Source organism: Gekko japonicus, unplaced genomic scaffold (genome assembly GCF_001447785.1).
Source record: "Gekko japonicus isolate JY-2015 unplaced genomic scaffold, Gekko_japonicus_V1.1 scaffold2231, whole genome shotgun sequence".
NCBI lineage: Eukaryota > Metazoa > Chordata > Lepidosauria > Squamata > Gekkonidae > Gekko > Gekko japonicus.
Genome location: NW_015173740.1, coordinates 4,485 through 20,708, shown reverse-complemented (window position 1 = coordinate 20,708; position 16,224 = coordinate 4,485). Strand labels below are relative to the sequence as shown.

At 43.1% G+C, this 16,224-nt stretch overlaps 1 pseudogene; it reads left to right on the top strand.

Moving 5' to 3' along the window:
• The window catches only part of LOC107120681, a 1,919-nt pseudogene extending 727 nt beyond the window's left edge, over positions 1 to 1,192 (top strand).
• Positions 1,193 to 16,224: the final 15,032 nt, after the last annotated feature.

Genomic DNA, 16,224 nt, shown 5'->3' with positions numbered 1-16,224 from the left:
GCTTCCGGCCGCCCTGCTTCCGGCCCTCATTCAGCCAGGAGTAGGCAGGAGAAGAGGGAGGGTAAGTTGCTTCCTCCCTGCCTCTCCCCACCCCTGCCTGCCTGGGGCCAGGGAGGGCCTTCGCGGGGCTTCCTTGCACTCCCGCCGGCCTTGCAGGTCCACCACCGGGCCCCTCATGGGGCTCGGCAGTGGAGCTGCAAGGCCGGTGGCGGCGGCCGGGACCGTTGGGGGCAGGATGTGTGGCCTTATGACACACTTCTGGTGATGTTAGGGGGTGTGGCCTTATGACACACTTCCGGTGATGTCAGGGGGTGTGGCATATGCTAATGAGTTATGCTAATGAGTTCCCCTAGCTCTTTTTCTACGAAACGACCCCTGGCGAAGACAAAAATGTGTGAGCAGAAGGCTAAGAAACGGTGAGCTAGCTCACACTAACTCAGCTTAGAGGGAACACTGGTGGGGAGCTCCAGCGAGTGTACTGCGGAGTGTTTTGTAGGGAAGGGTCGAGAGTCCCAGATGGGATTCCTGTTCGAGGTTACTTCCAGACAGTGCAGTGTTCCTCCAGTCTAAACCCATAGATCCAGGTAGAAGTCTTACTCCTAAGACACCTGGGTTAAAAGTCAGTGCAAGAAAAATTAAAGATAATGCAGCAGACTGCCATAATTTAATAATGAAGTGGGAGATGCTGAATGAAAACAGATTTATCAGTGCTACCAAAACTGTGAACATCAAAATTGCTACACGGTTTAAAGACAAGTTGGAGATAGAATGTGATAACGTTGCCTCCAATGATAGAAGCCTCCCACCCTATTACAATGTAGAGTTGGAAAGGCACTGCACAGAACTACTTGGGACCTTTGAAAATATGACAAAAATAATCAGAAAATGGAAAAGTTGTGTCAAACCATTAAAGGGGTCAGTTACTTGGAAAAATACCATCATGGAGACCACAGGACACCATTATTCCACACATGGCTCACACTCTGTTTCTATGAAGTGTCTGTCAAACTCCTAGAAATGTACTCAAAAGAACTGAAACTGAAGCAAACTATTGTGCAAGATTGCACATACTGCTGACCGAGATTCCTTAATGGTCTGCTTGTCATCATGGTTGTATCAGCCTTATATTGAACACAGCAGCAGAGTTACGCTAGAAAGTATGTTGTTGGAAACAGGACACAGATCACTCTAGTAGGCACTTCAAAACTGTTTTTCACTCCAGAAAGGGGCCAGGCAGTCCAGAACTGGGATACAATTTTTAAGGACGCCATCTGGGACTTCTTTAATCTGGTTTTTCAAAGTTGTTATTCTACTTTTGTTATTTTGAATTCTTAATATTTTGTATATTCATTTTATGGCTTTGTGCCTCTGTTGTATATTGCCCAAAGCCCAGCACAAGCTAGGATGGGGCAATTAATAAATCAAAATAATAGTAATAATAATAGTAATAATAATAGTAGTAATAGTAATAGTAATAGTAGTAGTAGTAGTAGTAGTAATAATAATAATAATAATAATAATAATAATAAGCCTTTTGCCTAACCTGCCTCATATGGTTCTTGTGAGGATAAAAATGGAGGGAGGGGGAATAAAAGGCTTAATAAAAAAAATAGTAAATCAGAAGGGCTGGCCTCTAGAAACTGTAGCTATAAATGCTTCACGTTTATTTAAACACATAGTTATATATGCTGTTCCTATTACACTGAGCGGCTTCCAAGAACTGACAAGCAGTATACATTCATAATAGATTATAAAACATCAATTAAAGCACAACAATCAATATAAAACATTCATTAAAACATTCATTAGATGGCGATAGAAGTAAGGTGCAATTTAAGGGCACATTCGGTAGTACCACCGCGTTAGATCATATAGGATCGGAGTTCACTACAGGGTGCAGCTGGTAAAACGTTGCTCCTATTGGAACGCCTGCCTGAAAAGTTCTGTTTTCACGGCCCTGCAGAACTGTGACAAGTCCCGCAGGGCCCTGATCTCGGCAGGGAGCTCGTTCCAGTAGGACGGAGCTACAAACGAAAAAGCCCTCATCCTGGTTACCATCAACCTGGCTTCCTTAGGGCCAGGGAGGGCCAGGCGGTTTTGGGATCCTGATCTCAGTGCTCTCTGGGGAACATACGGGGAAAGGCAGTCCCTCAGGCAACCCTATGTCATAATTTTACGCCGAAGGCTAAAGAATAAGCTGCCTATAGGCCTCAAGGAAGCCTCTGAGTCCTTGTGTCAAGTTTGTATCAGGCCGACATTTCCCAGGCACCCTCTGACTCTTCTGATTGGACTGGGGTGAAATTGGAGGGAAAGGGAAGGCCGATCAACAGCAAAGAGGCTGGCCCTTGAGAGAGATAGTACAAGGCCCTCCCTGAAAGGGGAAAGTGTTCTTCTCCCAGGAGCTGAGTGGCAGAGACGCTGCTGCCATCAGGAGAGGATCCCTCATCCAAGGAGGGGGGGTTGGACCTGGGAAGGGCCAGGTGCAGTAGGGACTGGTGAGGCAGCTATGTGAGGACGCTTTATTGTTTTCTTGCTGGCTTCTTTCTTTGTTAATTTTGCTCAGTTGTTTGAAATGTATCCTCTGTTAAAGCTGTTGCGCCCAAATGCCCTCCGCCATCTGTTTTGTTACTGCCCACCTTATTTAATAAAAGTTTGTTTTAATCTGTTTAGGTCCTCACGCCTCAAGCTTGACTGGTCACCAGGCAACAGCCTCACTAGTGGAGGAATGTTGTTGGGAAGGGTGAAGGGGGGGTACTCTGGTCCCTCCCCGGGCTGAACCCCCAGACCAGAGTGGTGGCAGCATATCCTGGAATTACAACTGATCTGATGACAGAAATCAATTCTCCTGGAGAAAATGGCTGCTTTGCAGGGTGGACTCTATACCATTATTTCCTGCTAAAGTCCCTCCCCTCCCCAGATCTGCCCACCCTGGTTCCAACCCTAAAACTCCAGGAATTTCCCAACCCAGAGCTGGCAACAATACAAAGGCCCTTGCCTGCTCCAGGGCTGAAGGGGGCAGGAGGGAGGGGGGCATGTGGGGCTAGAGGACTCCTAGGAGGGAATGTGACCCCTTGCACCCAGGGGTCATTTCCTGCAGGAGCACACAGGAGCGGAGCTCCTGCAGTAAAGAGCCCAGGGGGCGGGCACATGCAGCAAGGCCCACCTCCTGCTCCCAGCAGCCCTCAGTCAGAGCAAGAAGCAGCCAGGTAAGTTGCAGAGTCCCCCCGGGCCAAAACAGTCCAGTGGCACCTTTAAGACCAAGTTTAATTCAGGCACAAGCTCTCCCTCCTCTGCAAAGACAGATCTGAACGTCTCCCCCCCCCCCCAAAAGCTCCCCCAATAGCTAGCAATCCAAGACAGTCCAGTGGAGCCTGAGCGGTGGGTGTTGCCTTTTGACACACTTCCGCTGATGTCAGAAGGTGTGGCACATGCAAATAAGATGCTAATAAGTTATGCTAATTGGCTCCTGCACCTCTTTTTCTACAAAATGACCCCTGCTTGCACCCCAATGTGACCCCTTGCACCCACGGTAGAAGGTAACCCTGACATTTGTTTCTTCTCTAGTTTTGCACTTCATTCCACTGAGGCATTCAGGCAGCCTAGATCTATCCCGCAGACTTCTGGCTGGAAGCAGAGTTGCACAGATCTTGACACTGATGAATCTTTTCCTCTGTTCACTTACAGAGGCAAGTATTTTGACAGACAAAAAAAATCCTGGATAGCTGAATGTTTCACTTCTGTGTGACTGGAAGCTGGCATATTGTCACAAATGGTTGATCATAAGTTTCACATTTTTTTCCCTTTTAGCTCAGGACAAGGCTGTGGTAAAGGTGGCTTGTTAGGAGTTGGGGGTATATAGTGGTGTCCTTCTGGTATAGCTCCGTGCCTAGCAAAGCACGAGGAGTTTCAAATCAAACAGCTAGATGATGGCTTCTTCTATTCAGTGTTCTGCAGATCTCTTTTGATCCTGGCCGTGAACACATGAAGCAGCCTTACCCTAAGTTAGACTCTTTGTGCTTGACTAGGGTGTGGGAGACCCAGGTTCAAATCCCTACACTGCCATGGAAGCCTGCTGGTTGTCCTTGGGCCAGTCTTACACTACGCTCCCAGCCTAACCCCCCTCACAGGGTCATTATAAGGATAAAAGGGAGGAGGGGAGAACAGTGCAAGGTGCTGTGGATCCCCATAGTGGAGTATAAGTGGAGTAAATAAAACAAATCTGCATGCAAAACAGATGGCACAGCTGTGATCCATCCCCCTCCTCTCTACAGTTGTGTGATTGTTTTCTTGTGTAATATTTATTCAGTAAAATATTTGTAGACTGCCTTTCCACTAAAATGGGCCCAAGAAGGCCGAGGAAGGCCTCTTTTGAGGCAGAAAGGTGATGTAGACATTTAATAACTCCCGTCTTCACCAAATACTGCATGGTGCTTGTGCCTACTAGGCAGAGGTCATTTCGGGGGGAAATCGCGGGGGATCGCAGTTCCCCCGGGTGAGGTACGGGAGGCCAGGTCCACTCCCGCCGGCCTTGCAGGTCCACCGCCGGGCCCCTCATGGGGCTCGGCAGTGGAGCTGCAAGGCCGGCGGTGGCGGCCGGGACCGTTGGGGGCGGGGTGTGTGGTCTTATGACACACTTCCGGTGATGTTAGGGGGTGTGGCTTTATGACACACTTCCGGTGATGTCAGGGGTTGTGGCATATGCTAATGAGTTATGCTAATGAGTTCCCCTAGCTCTTTTTCTACGAAACGACCCCTGCTACTAGGGCAAAGATTAATTTAAATTCATGATTTGAATACCAGAAAACAGCTCTCCCAAGTAGAAGAATTTGCGGGGCTGGGTGCTGTACAGTTTCTGAAGACTGCTTGTACATTCTAACTCATGTACATTCTACAACCGCTTTCCTGTTTAAAAGGAAGTCATGGAGCATTCACCATAAATTGGCACTTAATAAAGCCAAACTGAGTGCAGGAGCCGTTCTAAATTTCTTCCATTCTAAAGGTGGAAGATATATACCAGGTGCCATTCTGGCCTTTAATGTAAAAGTTATTCCCCTCTTTTATTTTGTGCCTCCATTTGGATAAACTCTGTAACTGAGGATGTGGCGTGCCCAATTTCTCCGAAGGCTTGTGCATGCCCCCTGTTGTGTATCTTGAGTATTGCTTACATGGAATTTGGCAAAAAAAAAATCACTGGAATCTGGCAAAAAAAATCACAGGTTTTCTGCACTTTATTTGATGCATGACTTGGTCCTTACTGAGAAGGGATACCTGCATGTACTGGGACAGGACCTTTTTAGATCTTCTTGGGTGAAATTCCTTGATGAAAAGTTGATTGCCCTTGGTATTACTACCAGTTTTGATGAAAACTCATGGAAAACACAAGATTTAGGCTCTGGTTAAGAAACGTATTATTAACCTTGACTATCAAAGTACCAGATTCAGAGCACATTGTGTTTGCTGATCTCAATATCTTAGTATTTCCCCTCCAAAAAAAAAATATCTTCCATCATATGCATATTATTTGACTAACCCTTACCCTTGATATGAGAGGGCCTTCTGTCTGGCTAGGTTAAATGCTAACCGTTCGCAGGTTTACCAGCATAGATTTATGAATATCCCATATTCTGATTGACTGTGCCCATACCCTTTAGGTAAGACTGATGCTTCTGATATTCTTCTCAAGTGCTGATTTTACGGGGATCTCAGAGCTCTTTTTATTACCCCTTTTTTAGCTTGTCATTCTGAATTATCAATTTTGGCTGCTTTGGATTTTTTACTTTGTGATAAACCCCCCAAATTACTTTGTCTGTAGCTATTTCCCCCCCTGTCCTTTCATCCTTTAACTATTTTGGCTGCTGAGGAGCATTGTCACATGGAGCTTCAATGGAAGAAAAGAAAGCAAAAGGAAGTAAAACCTCCCCTTTGCAGACCAAGAAATCAGAACTGGTTTGGAGAAAGAAAAATGCTCAAGAGGCTGATGTTTATTAACCATTACTCTTTATTAGACCTCACAGAGGTGTAAACTATACATACAAATACATTAGAAAGATACCCTCTTACAGTAAGGTTTCACATTATGGACTGGATCCCAAGAGGCGTTGACAAACATTTCAGTACATTCTACAAACCAAAGGTTGTGGTAGCCTTTATTAGTACAGTATGACTGAGCCCTCCCCCCCTTTTTTTACTGCCATCGATGTAGGTTGTTTATTTTTGAAATAATGAAAATCTGACAGCTAACTCTTGAGATCTTTTGGACTGATTATGGTAAAGACATATAAAGAGGCTTTTAAGAAGCGTGAATGCACAATTATTTATGGAACATATTTATCAGGCTGGACAGGTTGCACAGAGTGGGGAACCTGGCTGAATGGGTCCAAGTGGCCTGTTGAGCAAGCAAGATTTGCTTTTCTTTTGGTCAGTATTAAGATGCTTAGCTTTGCTGTGGGTCCATGTGGGTCCATGTAAAGCCTACAGGTGCTGTATGAGGAGAATAACTGGATGAACGGTACTGTTGAAGTATTTGATATGTTGGGGGCAGGGGGGAGTTCTGCAACACAGTGATGTTACATACACAGTATGAAATATCATTTGCCTGTCATCATGTCATGACACTTTTCATTTTGCAAGATCAGAAAGAAAGCTAAGCACTATACAAATCCAGACATTTACAGCCCAACCTACAAAGCGTTGTCTTGGAGCATTGCCCGTTCACCTCAGCAGGACTTGCGCCAACATGAGCAAATGTGCCCTTCATTACTTCCCTGTTTTACCATTAAAAACAGTGGCTATGTGGTGATTTTTAAAAAATGCAAATACCTCCGTACATTCCCATCCCTTCTAAACACTGGTATTGATTAGACTCCTGGCTTAAGGAATAAGGGACGCATTCATAGTTTTCTCTGAAACAACAGTCTTTTGGTAAGCAATTTAGACATTAATTTCAGCATTTAGACCTTTGGCAGTTCAGTACAGAAATAAGATATCAATAAGCTAGAGGGCTACCTACAACATCCTAGATTTGTAGGAGGTCATGTATCCAGGTATCAGCCAGTCCAGTTGGCTTCTAAGAGTAGATTCTATTGGGCGCAGGCAGATGACACCAGGAGTTTGAAAGCAATTTTGGTCATCTTAGCCTCTGAGGATGCATGGGTAAAAAGTGTGTAGAATTCCAAAGCCTCCCATAACATTCCTCACCACATTCTGATTATTATTTTTTAAAGCAACATGTTATCACTAAGAAATCTTGTGTTTGGCTGGCAGGCAGATTTCTGCAGAAAAACTTGTTCAAATGTACCAGTGGGCTGCTTCAGTTGCTTCTCCTTGGGTCGCAATTGATTTTTCCTCAGGTAAACGCTCGGGCTTGGTTAGTCCCTCTGTCATACCTCAAAGTAAAAGTTGTTTTCATTTACTGTATAGTAAAAGGAAGCTTGCCCATGGGTAAGTTTGATGCAGGCAAGCTCCTTGCTTAAGGCTCCAGTCCTCAATGGGGCTTGTGCCGGCGGAGCGCTTTGGGGATTGGGCTGCAAGTGGAAATAAACCTAAATTACAACACAGTTTTTGTAGACTGGTTACAAACAGGCATTAAGCAAATAGACTGATTGCAAGAAAGTAGCAAAAATCATTAAGGCGCGCAAAATCACTGACATGCACAGGGCCCCAGCACATAATCTGAGCTAGCACAGAAACCTTGGAATCATCTGTGTGCTGCCCCCTGCCATGGCTTAAATTTCATTCTGCAATAGCAAAGTGCTGTTTGTAAATTAAGGTCAGTGGGACACTATATTTTTTTTCCTTTGCAGATGGTAGAATTTGGATGTAAAATGTAGACTGAAGTCCACAAATCAATGTATACTGGACTCCTGTTGCCATCTAGGGCCAATGGAACCCTGCCAGCTCACAAAATGCTTTAATCGACTGCTCTAGATCATGAGCTTAATGCCTTCAATGGAGTGTGTATGAAGGAATTTGGACTATCCATGTAGTCATAGGACTTAAATAGTATATGTGCACTTTCAGAAGCGAAATAATTTGAAGGTGCTTGTCATGTTGTCCATCACTGATGTCAATCCATGGTTTAGGTAACCCGAAAGAATTTGAGTTCTACCAAATTTGGTCCCATTGGGTTGGATGTAATGACTCCCTCTTGCTTTGGCACCTTCTTCTGATTGAACTAAGAAGACTTCTCACTTTTAGCAGGAGGGCTGTTTGGATCCAACCCATTTATCTCACTTGAGACATTGTGGTTGAACTGTTGTTGTGGATTAGGCTAAGGGCCTATGTACATGTTATTGTTTTTTTAAGTGTACTGGTAAAAATGTATCACAAATATGTATCACTAGATACATAGATCCTAGATACATAGAGGTATATTTGTCCAGGTTGATTGTGGTTCCTGGTCAAGTTATGTACACTCTGTGGCACATTTCAGTTTGCTGCCATGTAGTTTGGAAAAAGGCTCTGTTAACATACTTTAAAGGTGAAAGCATTTTAACAGCAACTGTTTTCTTTATGTAACGAATTAGAATGATTCCTACGCAAAGCATGTGTCTGCATGCTAGTTGAGGATAACATATGCTTTTAAGCCAGAATATATAGCAGCAAAAATATCATATTTAATGATCATTATAAAATGAGCAGGCTTGCTTAGCAGAGCAAAGCAAAACCAACCAACCACAAATACCATTATTTAGGAGCTTCCAAAAGAAAGACATTTTGATTGTTTTGAATTATGAATGCATCAGCCAACATTTCACATATACATTGAATGTTGATTTCCTTATTATTTTTCTACTTAATAACATTTTTACTTGTGACTTCAAGCTCAGTCCATACATCAATTAGGCCAGAGAGCACAGATTTAAAATTATTGGTAACCATTCACCAATCAGTCTATTTGGAATGTCCACTGATACCAATGGAACATGGAGTGATCATAGAACTGCAACCCCATCTCCATGAGAACATCATTCTCTGTATAATGCAAAGAATTGGGAGTGGTCTTGCTTCAGGGGATAATTGTAGTGCTAGTACAAGTATGGCTATCTAACAGGTATTCCCTCTAGGAGCAGAGCCAATGTGACCCAGAGGTGCAAGAGCGACATATAGGCACTCCCCAAAAGGTTGACGGCATCCACCACCATGTCAGATTCCTGTCATTCCTCATGTTTTGGAAATGTTGGTTGTGGTTGGTTAGCAAATGTAAGGCTCTGTTGATGCATACCTATGGAATTTGCTACAAATGCAAGAATGCTGAAAATAATTCAGGAGTTTATGTATGAGAAGCAAATAATTTGTAGTTATGCTGCAAGATATTGAAGCAAAAAGAAAAAAACCCACAAAGCAAAATAAAACAGCCTGTCCCTTTAATTCATTCATTTTGAGGCTAGGTATAGACAGTAGTTTTCTAGTGACTTGAAGTAGGTATGATAAAGTTTGCCCGTGGGGTATACCTGTTCTTTTTTTCTGTCCCATTATGGTCTCTTTCTAAATGAAGCATCTATCCCTGTTGGGTCTAAATGAATAAGGGTCCCAACTGTACTTCAAAAAATTTGACCAGAGATCAGTGTGCCCAGAAGGGCCATTTTGAATCAAGAGTGTAGGATGGTAAACCAGCATTATATCTCTCAAGGCCAGATTTTAGTCTGGGCCTTACTTTTGCAGCTGGTGTTGGTCTCTGTTAACCTTCAAGGGACTGGAGCTGCTGTCAGTGCCTAGTCTCGATCTAAGGTTTGGTTTAGTCTTTGTTAGAGTGGTATCTCTATACTGTATTATATGTAGTCAAGTTTCAGATATTCTTATAACCTCCTTCATGTAAAAGTCAAACAGAAAAAAATTGTATGTATGATACTGTGTTTGAGCAACAATAATCTTGTAGAATACTGCAATATTGTGATAAGCAAAAATGTCTACTGCAGGATTAAAATGAATAATAGGTTTGTATTTAGGATTTTGTTTCTCTTTTAAGACAGGAATTTGATGTATATGATCTACCAAATGGTGTTTCTATTTCTAAAGTTAATGGTTTGTGAGAAAAATCACCATTGTAAAATTTTGACATTAAATAGCGCCAAAAAAATTCAAATCCCCCTTTTAAAAATAATCACCAGTGCAAAGGCATTTAACTGGGAGTAGCCATTTGAAGCCACAGCCCTGAAAAATCAGTTTGGATATATGGAATTCTTGTTTGAACTGGACCAATATTTTTAAAAGAGGAATCAGTGGTATATACTGTATATTTAATAAATTATTACAATTCATTTCCAGACTAAAAGTAGTTTTAAACACATTAAATAGACTGGTTATACTTTTATCAGAACTTTGTTTTTCTATCTAGTCTCTAAATTCAAAGAATCTCTAATTGGGTTTAACGTTTCATTTAAAAAACCCCTAATGGTGTTGTCCTTGCACATTATAATGTCTGTGAAAACCATAGAAAGTTTTTTTTAAAAAAACCCACACATACAGACTTGCAACACACACACATAATTTCAGCTTCACAGGATGCTAGCCATACATTTTCAACTCTTTTTCACAAACTGGAACAGTTGGTTTTTAAAGAATTGTGGCTTCCTTTCTCCTTGCCCTCCTGCAAATGCATTTCTCCCCTTTCCTTTCAACTTCAGGGCAGTTATAGCGGCGGTGCTCATTCAGACCATGGGGGTGCATCTAACCGTGCAGTTCCTTTGATGGAAGCATGTTTCCATTTGTGGAAATGGGGAGTTGATGATTTTGGCCACTTCCCCCTTCACTATAGACTTCCATGTCGACCCCTGTGATTTTCCTGAATATTTACTCAAAAAGTTTCAGGAACAAAATTTCAGGGGTTTTAGTGGGCTGCAGGCAGGAGAGGGAGGTGGATAGTTGGATATACCCCAGTGTCTCCAAAGTGGTCTCACTGATGTTGGTGGGACTGCTCAGGAGTTAGAAGAATGCCACCATAAAGAAACCCAAACACTTGCCCCAGTCCAGCTAAGGAGGTCCATATGCTAGCTTCCACATTTGTATCATTTGCTGGATCATGAACTGTGGGCATAAATCCAACATGCACTGCAACACATCTGAATGTGGATATCATTTTCAGCACACTGCATTGATTTTCAATGGATGTATATTAAAATGCACATCCTTATCCGACATGCAGATGCCACTCGCTACCTATAAATACCTGTATGTTTATCACATTAGAGAGCCTGTTTTAGGCAGGGGTCATTTCGTAGAAAAAGAGCTAGGGGGGACTCATTAGCATAACTCATTAGCATATGCCACACCCCCTGACATCACCAGAAGTGTGTCATAAGGCCACACCTCCTGACATCACCGGAAATGTGTCATAAGGCCACACACCCCGCCCCCAACGGTCTCGGCCGCCGGTGTCGGCCTTGCAGCTCCACTGCCGAGCCCCATGAGGGGCCCGGCGGTGGACCTGCAAGGCCGGCGGGAGTGCAAGGAAGCCCCGCGAAGGCCCTCCGTGGCCACAGGCAGGCAGGGGTGGGGAGAGGCAGGGAGGAAGCAACTTACCCTCCCTCTTCTCCTGCCTCCTCCTGGCTGAATGAGGGTCGGAAGCGGGGCGGCCGGAAGCGGGGGGCGGGGCTTCGTCATGTGCCCCGCCCCCGTACCTCACCCGGGGGAACTGCGTTCCCCCACGTTCCCCCCGAAATGACCTCTGGTTTTAGGGCATTTTCGCAACTGGACTTAAATCTGTTTTTTCCCCTGATTTCCCACACCGGCCAGCACTGGCTCCCACGTACATTTTGTTTTAAAAATGATTTCTCATTGACAGCATTCACACATGCACATGAATGGCACAGGTAAGGCTCAAGGGTGCTTTTAATTACTGTTATGTGTGAAAATGTTCGCAGGCATTGGAAATGGAACTGCATGGTGGCAACTGACCTTCTTGACGAGAATCTGGACTACATCAAACTCTCCTTGTTTACACCAAGACAGGTTCAGTGTCTCCCTCTCTGTGTTTAAATGGGTGTACTAATTGTAATTCTGGTGCAAGACCATTTTTGTAAATCATTTTTAGGTGTATTTCACAGCTGGAGCATTTTGCCATGATGCAAAGTCCCATATCCTGGAACAAGTACAGGATTGTTTCCTGCTTTTGAACAGAATGGATGTGTATGGAGCCACATGTACACCAGCCTCGCCTAGGTAATGCCTCTTGAGTGCAATGTACTCAGTACTGTTGCAGTACAACATCCATTCATCCCAGTGGGATTTGTGCAGTAGCACAATGAAGGTTAAACAGCAGCCGTGTTGGGAGGTCCTCCATGGATATTCAAGAGTCTTGAAATTCAATACAGTATTGATCACTGGGGTCCATCTTGACTTTTTATTTTCTTTAGATTTAGAATGTCAACACTCTCCCAATTCAACGGATGTTCCTTTCATATTTTTTTAAGTGAGAAAAAGTTGAAAGCTATGGCTATGCATGTCTCTATTTTAATAAGGAAATACTATATATTTGTCGTTTTCTTTAAAATATGTATAAGCTTTCTTTTATAGGATTTTGTTTTTAAAGTCAAGTACTTTCTTAAATGAACAATAGCACCACTTTGGCATTGTTGACCAAACAAGTAAAAGGTAAAGCAAAATTAGCGCATGATCATTTTCTGAAATTAATTTGTAAAAGTTCTTGCTGTCAGAAATGGAGGAGCCTTGGATACAGCAGATACAACATATGTGTATACATTCATAGGTTCCAGCCATCATCCAAAGATAATGTTAGAAGGGTATTAAGATGATACCCAAGCAGATGGCCAATATCTTCTGTCATCTGTGTCTGTCTGAATTAAGCCCAAACTGTGCAATGTCACTCCATACGTGGTTTCTCAGTACTGAATTGGATCCAAGTCAAGGGTTTGGCTTGAGAAGTGCCCTTCCACTAATGGAAAGATACTTCCTATCAGTGCCAAAGTGCTTTTGGATCCAACTCAATGAGATTTCTCTTTTTGTAAATATGGGCAGGACTATAGTCTTAGATTAAGTTCACATGCAAGGGTTTTTTTATGACTAACAGTGCAATCCTATACAGATGTACTCCAGCCTAAACCCATTGAAATCAGGGGTCTTAGAAAGATGCCATTTTGTTTAGGATTGCTCTGTAATAGCAGTTATAAAGTGTCACAGAACACTGCAATGTAGCTATTTTTGTAGGAGCGGAGGTTGAACACCTCCATGGCTCAAAATACACCATCAGCAGAATCATTTGGTACAGTTCGTTGTGGGAAGTGGGCTGAAATGTTTTTTTTTCCATCTTTGAATACTCCCCCACATGAGAAATGCCCACCCACAGAGAGGAAGCATGTCAGGAGGTGGTTCTGTATATGGGGGAACATCCAAACGTACAAGTCTGTCATCAGCAACCTCAAGTGGTGCAGAATGCTGAAAGCTGCACCCAGTGATTTGACCAATCATGCAGCTCTGAGCTCTGTGAAACAGGTAATGTGAATGTGAGTTAACTGGTGAGCCATCCTCTCCTCTACACTGGGAATTAACTTTGTAAAGCAGAGCCTGGAAGACTCTGGGACATTTCCAGGAATTCAGGGGAAAAAATGTCTTCTCCTAGTCCTAGGTTCATGTGACTGATGAACATCAGAACTTCATAGTCGGGGGAAGGGTTTGGAGGAAGATGACAACTAAAGAGGACTTTGGCAGCCCGTATGTTCGAGACTTAGGATAATGCAGGTGGCTTGGTTGTTACCTGTACAAAAGGAGGTTGAAGCTAAAAACAGTTACATTAAACTACCATTAGAGAGGTTGCCGTTTTTAGAGAGTGCTGCTCACTAGGTCATATAGGCTATTTCCCATATTACTTTTAGAAGACAGAGGCTTAGTTTAGAAAAAGAGTAGCCCCATAACATGTGATTCAGGGACATGAAAGGTGCCACATCTCACAACCCTTAAGTGCTCTCATAAGGCTATTTTTCTGAAAGGGGTTAACATAAGAACATAAGAGAAGCCAATGTTGGATCAGGCCAATGGCCCATCCAGTCCAACACTCTGTCACACAGTAGCCAAAAATACCAGGTGCCATCAGGAGGTCCAGCAGTGGGGCCAGGACACTAGAAGCCCTCCCACTGTTGCCCCCCCCAGGCACCAAGAATACAGAGCATCCTTTGCCCCAGAGTCCCTATCTATACCTTGTGGCTAACAGCCACTGATGGACCTCTGCTCCATATGTTTATCTAATTCCCTCTTGAAGCCATCCATGCTTGTAGCCGCCACCACCTTCTGTGGCAGTGAATTCCATGTGTTAATCACTCTTTGGGTGAAGAAGTACTTCCTTTTATCTGTTCTAACCCGACCGCTCAGCACTTTCATTGAGTGCCCACGAGTTCTTGTATTGTGAGAAAGGGAGAAAAGTACCTCTTTCTCTACCTGCTCTATCCCATGATAGGGTTCTGGTGTGTGGTGTTAATTGATTATTATTAAATTGCATCTCCTTCTCCGAGAAGAGGCAGGAAGAGCAAACTAGAGTTCATCCCCTAAAAACAGTCATGACTGACCCTTTCTACTCCATGCTGTCATGCACTGAAAAGCAGATACACCGTGTCTTCTAAAAGTTAGCCCCCCTTCATATGTGTAATCACCACCTGGAAGCCATCTCCACATAGGCAATTCCACAATTTAGGATCTCATGGATGGAAAAACATGACTTTGTGAATGGAGTCATAAGTCTTTCCCATCCAATCAACCCTCTCTTCCAGCAAATTATGTGGGAAAGATGGGTATTACTCTCATGTGAGCCTTGCTAGCATGAGATCACGTCACAAGGTCCCCAGCAGCTTCTGAGTTTGCGAAGAAGGCCTTATGCTTTTTAATTTTCAGAGAAGGAATGCAACTTGATTCTGTACAGTCTGAATCGCCATAGCCATTGCAACTGATTCTGCTAATGACAATAGCTTGGAGGCGGTCCTTTTATTTCTCACTCTACTAGTGGAGCACCAGTGAGGTACAAAAGCTCCAGTGTTGGTGAAAAGCCCCTATGTAGCTCCTCGTTGGCACCAAGAGCTGATTCTAGAGCAACAGTTAGTCAAGAATAAGATGCCAATTTCTCTGCAGCGGCACAAACCATGGGTTTTTGTGTGTTACAAGTTTTGTGATTTTACAGAACCAAGTATTACACATTCTTGGAGTAATATCAGTGTCACTATTTTAAATTTAATATTGAAATGTTTAATTAGAAATCTTTAAAAACATTTTTTTCAAAAGCCATGTTCTATAAAAATACCTTCCCCTTCACCCCACTTCCAAGTTTATTATTTTGCTTTTACCTTTTACAGTTTTGGCCAAACCCTTTCGTATAACAAGCTACAAAAATAGCACCATTGCACTATGAAACAGTTTTACATACTGATGATATATGTGTTAATACTGATATGCTAAATTTCTACATACTGCACTATATGGAGGAAAAAAGACATTTTATTTATATTGTTGCAAATAACTCGTTACCTGAAAGAATCAGTGAGGATTTAAGAGAGCCGACACATGCTCTCTGCTGATTCAAAACAAATAAACAAACAAACAAACAAGAATCCTATTGTTCATGTTGCATCTATTCACATCTTCATGTTTATTGGGGGGGGGGGGAAGCTTTGCATTAAAATCTGTCAATCCTGATCCAGCAATTTGTTGCAGACATGGGGGCCCCCATGCAGACATGGAGCTCCAGCATGTACAGGCTGCTCCATTCATTTAAGTGGCTAAGGGCAGCTTTGTGCGCACGAAAGGGAATGTGCATATATATAGAGAGAGCTGCTTCCTCTATGAAAGTAAATGAATGATGCTTCCTGCAAATGCAGAAGCTCTACATGCCTGTTTCAGCACATATGGAGTTCTGGGGCAAATGTGTAGAAGCCATATGCTGTTAAACTGCCATGAGTGAAATTAATATTACTTTACAGCTGCTGCTACTGGGAATGTTAAACTGTGCAAATATGAAAGGGGGCAAACAAACAATGTTATCAGACGCTGTAAGACAAACAGTCTGTTGCTTGTATAGAAGTGCAAATATTAAAAAAAGAGAAAGAAACCACTTAGACAAGGCTGGTGAATGACTCCAACAGCCAGGGTTCATAAGTTAATTTAGTGCAATTGGATCCATCAAAGGCCTGTACATTTGCTGGCTTTTGAGGGGCTCAGGACTTTATGAGAGTTAACTATTTGCGCGCACGAATGTTTGTGTGTATGCATGCAGGACATTTTATAGCA